Below are 8444 nucleotides of genomic sequence, written 5' to 3'. Positions count from 1 at the left end.
GGGCTGGGGAGGGAGGGCGCAAGCACACAATGAGCAGGGACTCTGCAGGATAGAGGGTGGGGCTATAGCAATCAGGGAGGAATCACAGCACAGGCCTTGTTTGGTTTGCAGTTCAGCACCAAGGAAAAGCAGGGTGAGATTTTCCCAGGATGCACTTGAGGTGGATATGCTGAACTTATTGGGCAGTTGGGAAGAGCTGATTAGAGAAGCGCATCTGCCTGCTAGGGCTTGTGGGGAATAGGCTGGAGATGCAAGACACTGAGACATCTTGGAATTGAAAATTTACCATCTGTACTTAGAGGGCAGAAAATACACATTCCCCAGATCTCCGTAGTTATAATAATTGCAAATGTGCTCCTGTGGAAGAAAGCCTGACATCCACGTTTGGCCTTGCCTGTCTCAGGGACAACTGATCTAGAACGGGAAAAGATGAGAATGCCATCCAATTCATGTATGAATCCACACCAACCAGATTGCAGTGTAGCACGGTCAGACAGCGAGTGTAGGACACAAAGATGCGGCGGCCAGATCTTTCAAGGAAGTGAGCCAAATCACATGCTACGTAGAAAGGTTGCCCTAACTTCCAAACCTTCTCTTGTCTCAAGTGCAGACTTCCTGTCTTAACAGGGGTGATGATCAGTTATATTTTGGATACAGAATCTGTCCATCCCAAACATTATTGGGTAACCTTATTAGGTCCTTCTCACACACCATGTAGTTGGAGAGACTGTATCCCTATAGGTGGATCATAATTTCGAGTGCTTCCCTAGATTAAAAACTGTCTACACATTTAAAATCAGCAGAGAAGGCAAAGGGCTGGGGTGGAAGCTCTTTCCCTGAGGTGCTAGCTTTCTTGTTGCAGGGAAGCATTGTTTTCTTAATGGTAGGGTATATTTATAGGTGGCATGTTCATGCTCCATTCTCCTACCTTGTTTGCTGCATGAGTAGATCTAGCTTCAGGCCATTTTTCAAGTCTTTCTGTTAAATAGATGAGGGCCTGAGGACCTGGTGCCCCAGTCTTTTTACCCCAGACCGCCTTTATATAGCTGTTGAAAAAAAAAAAAAGGAATTTTGATCAATGTTGTTTTCAAGTGTTCAGAGCATGGCAATGTGACAAGATGTGCTGGAGGAAATTCCTCATTCTACACAACGATTAGAGGTAAAGAGAGCCTTAATGTTGAAAGAGTTGCCATCCTTAGGTGGAGTGAACGTACAAGGCTGGTTGAATCAAATGAGTGGGCATGATACCAACAGGGAGAGATAGCAGGAATGCCAGCCAGGAGTCAGATTGATTGCACACGAGAAAGCTGGAGCAAGAGCTGGAAGTTTTCCTATAAATGTAGCTGAGGTCAGCAGGGTCAATAAACAGAAGGGATCAGGGATCAGAAGGGGTCAGTGGTCAGTCAGGGTGTGCACAGTCCAAGGGGCAGCCTCTCACTGCTGGTGGTGCAATGCTCCATGGTAGGTGGGGGCACCCTCAGGATGTGGGTGGGGAAGGTCAATGCAGGGCCACAGCAGCTTGGCACCAACACTGGAAGGAATGAAACCAAGCCCCAGGAGCACTGCCATCTCCACTTAAAAGAATCAGGAAGCAGCAGTAAGTGGGAAAGGGAGCACTAGAGCTAGTCAGAGTAGACATTACTGCATAGATGGACCAATGGTCTGACTCAACAGAAAGCAATTTGATATGTTTACAATACTCTTGTCTCTTCTCAAAGAGAGAGTCATTGTCATGACTAGAAGTGTGAGCTGGGAATTAAGAAATCTGTGGTGCGCGTGCACACACACATGAATAAATGACTTAAGTTCAGGAATAGCATCCACCCTCTTTGTAGCAGTCTTCATATTGTTAACTCCTAGTCATTTTGGGAGCACTCTTGTTCCCAAGACATCTTGCTTATAGGTTATTTCCAGCTGGGTCCCCTGAGCACTGCTATTTTTCATGAGAATCGTGATTTGAATTGTATAGTCCTTTTCCTGAGCACTCACAAGCTGTCCTTATCTCAGTAAGGGCGCAATCCTAACCAACTTTCCAGCACTGACCTAGCAGCAATGCAGCCCCAAGGTAAGGTAACAAACATGACCTTACCTAGAGGAGGCCCCCTTGACTGCCTCCTCACTGAAGGGTGCAGTGCACACCACATTGGCACAAATATGTCAGTGCTGGAAAGTTGGTTAGGATTGCACTCTGTCTCTTACAATCAGTCCTATAAAGTCTTCTTCTTTAGCGTTCGTCCTGTGTGGTGGCGGGGTCCGCTAATTTGGATCAGAGTTGCCATTGCTCTCGGTTGCAGGCTTGGTACGGGTGTAGGCAAGTGATTTTCATGTCGCCGTGCAGTGTGTCAAGCCAGCGCTGCTTCGGTCAATCCTTCCGTCGTTTGCCATTGACCTCCAACTGAAGGCCCTTCTGAGCCAGCATATCGCTGTCGGTACGCAGAACGTGGCCATACTATTGAAGCTGGGCTTCTTTCAACTTGTCGGCAATTGGAGTAACTCTGTACTGCTGCCGGATGTCATCATTGCAGACGTGGTCAAAACGAGTGATACCGCTGATCTAACGCAGCATCTTTGTCTCCATGACACTGAGGCGATGTTTGGCTTCTCTTGTCGCCAGCCAGCATTCAGCTCTGTAGAGTGTGACTCACCGGATAACCGTCCAGTAGATCTTCAACTTGAAATGGTCGCTGATCTTCTTGTCGCAAAGGACACGGTCATCATGTGCCACTTTGTCCAGGCTGTGTTTACTCCCACAGTTTACAGTTTAGTCACACAGGACAATCAGTCCTGTAAAGTAAGCCAGTGATTTCTCCCCATATTACAGGTGAAGACAGGGGTGCGTGCATGGGGCTGCAGTTTGCAAGCTGAGGAGGCAAGATTTGCCCCACAGATTTCTTAATTCCCAGCTCAAACGGCAATGGCTCTCTATTTGAGAAGAGACAATAAGCAAACACAGCACAAATGACTTACACTTTGCGCTACTGAAGGTCATTCTGTTTCTATTACTCCAGTTCACAAGGTCCTCCAATTCATTCTGTATGAGGTCAGCCATCAGGGCATCAGCCATAAGGTTGTTGCTTAACTCATGGATGTGACCACTGCTCTGTTTTTACCAATTGTATATGTGAATGTATGTGCACAATCCACCCCAGAGTTGCTTAAACCTTAGCTCAATGAAGTCAAATGGACTTAACTGCACATCAAGTACAGTTGATTTCAATAGGCTTAAGCAGGCTTAGTTCTGTGTTAGACTATAGCCACAGCGCTTTTAATTTTCCTTGTAAGAGATGTTGCCAAAACTAGTTTAATTTGGAGGCGGGAGTTGCTTTCAGTAGGTTTTATAACAAAAAATCAACTATCATATTTCTAAAACCCACAGCTAGAGGCCATGTGGATCTAGAACCAGTTTTCTCTGCATGGATCCATATGCAAATGTGCAGTATGTCTGATGCGACAGACTTGTCCAGCAGCCAGAACGCCACATGAATAACTCTTTTTAAAAAACCGGGATACTGTGGGGGGGCTGGGGGAGAAAGGCTAGATTCAGTCCCTTGTACACCTTTTCCCCACCAAACAACCTGATTACTGGGGCTTTGGCTTTTTACAAGAGTGCTGCCACCCAGTTACGCCGTTGCGTCTGTTTGTGCAGTGTTGAACTAGAGCCAGGAAATCTAACTGGGAAAATATACGGGTTAAAGTCTCAACGTATGTATAACAACAGGATTAACATTTAAGTTCAAAGATGCTGAGATTGGTGTAATGGTGGTTAGTTAAAAAGGGCTTTTCTGGTGCTTTTTTGGGCTTGAAGCCTTTAAATCGTGTCTTTTGCCACCTAGAGCTCTGCCTAGCTTGCTGGGACCCAAGTGCACAGCGGAACTTTGTGTCACTTCAAGAGGAAACGTGAGAGCATCCATTTGAGGAAGAAGAAGCCTTACACGTATCGCCTGTATAGAAGGAAGGCTACTGTGATCTTGCATCACAAAATCGCCTATGGTGTGCTGCAGCACCCTATGTTTTTCCTGCAACACTCATGTGTGGGTGCCATTTTGGGGGGGGGAGGGAAAGGGGTTTAAGGTTAACATACTGGCTTCTGTGATGGGGGCAGAATCAGGTTAATTCAGGGTGATGCCTGCTAGCAATGCACCTGGCACATTATGGGTGGAGCTGCCAAGGAGACTATGACTTGTTTTCAGTCCTAGTTACCTGGCAGGACACAATGAAATGCAAGCTTGCAACCCATCACTCAAGTACAGGGCACTCAGCAAGACGAACTGAGGTCTTCCCCTGTGAAAGGCATGGGCTTGCAGGGAGATCTAATACACTTTGATACACTTTGTGGGGGGATCTGACACCCCCCCCCAGTATATTCAGCATCCTTTGCTCCTTCCCTTCTCTCCGTCTCCCTGAAGCCCTCCCAGCAGTGAGCCACCCCCCTCTTAGACAACCCTGCATGGCTCAGCTGCTAGCCTCTTTTAAACTGACTGTCCCTCCCCCTCTACTGCCGCGTTTCCATCTTATTCACCCCGGATAATTGCAGCAGCCGTGAGTCAGGTTGTATTAATGATCTATAGATCCCAGGTCACCCATTGCGCTTAAGACTTGGATTGCAACACTCCATTACTATTGGCTATACAAGGGCAAAGCCTCCATCCATATGGCCGTAAATCCGGCCTCGTTGGGCCATCACTCAGAACCACTCCGCCTGTCCATCTTCACCTGCCTGCGGCTCTTTTGTATTTTACATTTCTAATTAAATAAAATTACACACACAGACACCCGAGACATACACACAGTGGGAGAGAAGGAAGGGGGGGCCATAATGAATTCCTCAATGATTTGCTGTTATATTTTAAAAGGTCCATGAAAGCCAAGGGTGATAAAAATTGATTTTGTCGTTATCTGCTCTAGTGCTAGAACAGGGAAAGCAGCTCCCTCTTTCCCAGGGATGCTGGTTTCCCCTGCTTGGGTTTGGGCTTGGTGGAGAGGTGTGCAGTTAATTGGGGAAGGAAGGAATGAACTGGTATGACTGTGGCCCTCTTGGAAAAGGCCACTGTCAATGTAGTTATCTGGATAGGCTTCCTGCATGATGTACTAGTTAAGACAGTGGAACTCACTGCCACAACATTATTTTGAAATCGAGGGATGGAAGAGCAAAACTGACCAGAAATGTCAATGTAAATTTGAAAACTCACTTTTCTAGTGAGTTTTCTAAGCCTTAAAGCTTAGGGTCAAACTGACACATGCCCTTAACTGCTTGAGAGGTGTGCTGAAAAGTAAAAGTGCCTCTTGAATCAGACGCAGCCATGAGCGTCTGTGGTCACCCTTGTCCCCTGGAGCTTGTTCCAAGGGGGCAGGTTCACATAGGGGCTGGCGTGTGTAACAGGGGCAGGAAGATCCCTAAAATATGATAATGGACAACCAGGCTATGGCTGCTCAGATTTCTTTATTGGCATCTTGTACCACCCAGTAGCAAACTCACTCCCCTTTCCTGTGCTATCCTCTTCCTTCAGTGAGCAGGGCTGTGTTAGCTATTCTCCCTTTTTGAACAGAATAGACTGGTATGTTGGCCATCTGCTTGCCTTGCCTCCAATTCCAGTTCTTCCCTCCGGCTGTCTCCTCAGCTTTGTTCCTGCCTTGTTTTCTAGTTCTTCCTTGGGATTCTCTCGCCTCCTGTCTCTCCTTTAGCTCTATCCACCTTGCTTTTCTCCTTTTGTCCTTCACCTGTCTCTCCTGTTGCCAATGTCCTTCCTTTCCAAAACGTGCACAGTCTCTCCGAACCCCATCATGGTTCCTTAGCTGACATTTCTGAGAGTTAGCCAAGACTTTGCTCTGGAGGGGGGTTGAGGCACAGCTCCCTCTATTCAATTTCAGGCTAATAAAGGGCCATTGGTCGGAAGAGAAAGCAGTGACACTGCAGGACATCTGTGTGCCCCTTTCCACGAGGGTCTTGCAGATTGAGGCTCCCCACCTCAGCAAAATTTTGCTTGCATGCACAAATGTTACTACACAATACCTTAAGCTCAACTTTCCAGTGGCCAGGCCACCTGGGCGATCTTTTCAACCTTCTTCTCCAGGAAGTCTCTCCCACCAGGTCTCTTTGATCAGTGGGGGTGTCTCTCTACCTGGCTTCCTTCTCTCTCTACTGATCCCCCAGTCTCTCTCCATGAGTTCTGACCAGCTACATATAGTCCACCATGTCATGAGGTCTCAGACACCTGTGCAAAGGGAACAGCTAGGATTCCCTGCTCCAGAGTCTAGGACCTGTGCAGCTAATAGAGACATATATGTTTGTGAACTGTGAGTAATGTATTTTTCCATGAAACCCCTTTACTGCATCTGCATCCTGTTTTTCTCCTAGCTATTATGTGGGTGATGGCAGCTCAGAACACCAGAGTTTCAGCGTGCACTGACTCCCTGCTAGTTTGCCCCTAATGGCTTGCTCCCAACATGCTTCAGTAGGTCATCTCTTCCCCATTCACCGCCCAATCCTATCCACACTTTCCTGGGAGTAAGCCCCATTGATTCTAATGGGACTTGCTCTTGAGTAGACATGCATAGGATTGGGCTCTCAGTCTCTTAGGGCAGCTTCCAGAGCGTATTTGGTCGTCAGCACACTCAACAGTCAAACAAAGAATTCTCTGGATTCATGCCCTGTTTCCTCCACTAGTTTGGCTGGCAGATTAGGAAATTGATCAGGCTCAGCTTGGGTGCTGGCACATGCCTGGTCCAGCTTTGCACCCCTTTCCAATACTGCTTGTGGTGCTTCTGGCTCAGCACTCACGCAACAGCAAAGCAAGACATTGCAGTGGTGCAGTCTTTGATCAAGCAAGGTGCCCCCGTCAGTGGTGTGCTTCAGAGACTGTTTAAGTATGTTCAGATGTCTTCTCAGTGGTTTCCCATAAACACCTCCCATCTTCCCTGGAGGTATACTAATGCATAAAACATCATCAGAGGTATTGTAATAACTTCTAGAGACTACTTTTGTGGTTAAGGTTTATCTATTATGGTGAGATGTGTGTGTATAGTTGTGAGGCTTCATCCTTCTTGTGTTGTTTTTTTTCTTCTGTTGTTGTTGTTGCCGTTAATATGTGGGTGAGAATTCTATTGGCTTCTGATCACCTGGAGGGTCACTGCAGAGATGGGACTCCAACAATCCCAGTTCCAGTCGTTTGTTGTCATTTTATTCCAAACCGGTGTAATATTCATAGACAAAGGACAGCCCAGCTTCTCCTTCTAATCATGTGTGAGTCTGGAATGTTATTGGAGAGCACCTTTAGACAGGGTTACTCTCAGGCCATCGTGGGTTTTTGACCCTTTCTTGAGAGAACGCAGAGCTCTCTACCTCTGCTTTTATCACCTCCACCTTGCTAGAACTAGCACTAGCAGTGCTTGTCTCCACTTCTCATCTTATTTCCCCATTTGAGTCCTGGCCACCTAGTCCTGATATACTCACCAGGATACATTGCCAGAAAGTGTAGAAAATTGCATCATAACATGTTTTAATAATATATTATTGTTACAACAGGCACCCTTACAGGCCAAAGGGATTTAGCCCTTTGATATTGCCCTTTGGCACCCAGTGGAGATATGTCCATTTGTGGCGTCCCTCTTGGTGTGCAGAGAGCAGGAGACACTGGATTAACCAATCATTTTTGCAGCTATGTGCAATTTTCTTGGTGTTACCATGTGTGCACACTCAGGTACAATAGCTTTAGCTATGTTCAGAAAGAAGTGCTTATACATAGTGAAAGATGACAATCCAGACATGACCTCTAACTAAGATTCTGGGCCTCAGTATTTGAAGCTGTATCATCTGACTGTCCAGCTGTCAAAGAGATCAGAAACCAGACAGTGTTGGTGGGTCTTCTGTGAGTTTGGCCATGGCGCTACTCCATAATACAGTATATGTTATGGTGTCTACCTCTGATCGTCCCCATCAATCCTCTTCCCTTTGTTTTGACATACTAAGATCTGAAATAGTACTTCCCCTCTGGATCTATAGCTTTTCCAGAGAGATAGCAGACAAGTAAGCATCTACTCACAGTAGATTTTAGGTAATTCACTCTTGCCATAAGCAACTGAAGCCTCCTTTCCTGTTTTCCTCACTAAGCCTCTATAGGCTTAAGCTGTAAGCAGTGACACTCACTCTCTCTCTTTGTACATCCTAGCTAGAATCATAGAATGTTAAAGAATGGAAGGGTTCCTAGAGGTTTTCTAGTTCAACCTTCTACTTTGTGGAGGCAACTGATGCAACATTCCTGACAAATGGCCATCCGGCCTCTGCTTGAAAGCCTTCAGTGAGGGGGGATCCTACTATTGCAGGAGGCAGGCTGTTCCAGGGCCAGGCTGGTCTTACAGTTTGAAGTTTAGCCTAAGTCACTTCTGTGCAGAAATGTGCTACTTCACAGAAAGGATCTCCTTCTGGCTAACACTGCTTGGGAGTTAGT

Source organism: Tiliqua scincoides, chromosome 2, assembly GCF_035046505.1.
Source record: "Tiliqua scincoides isolate rTilSci1 chromosome 2, rTilSci1.hap2, whole genome shotgun sequence".
Lineage (NCBI taxonomy): Eukaryota > Metazoa > Chordata > Lepidosauria > Squamata > Scincidae > Tiliqua > Tiliqua scincoides.
Note: the sequence above shows the minus strand (reverse complement) of the source record.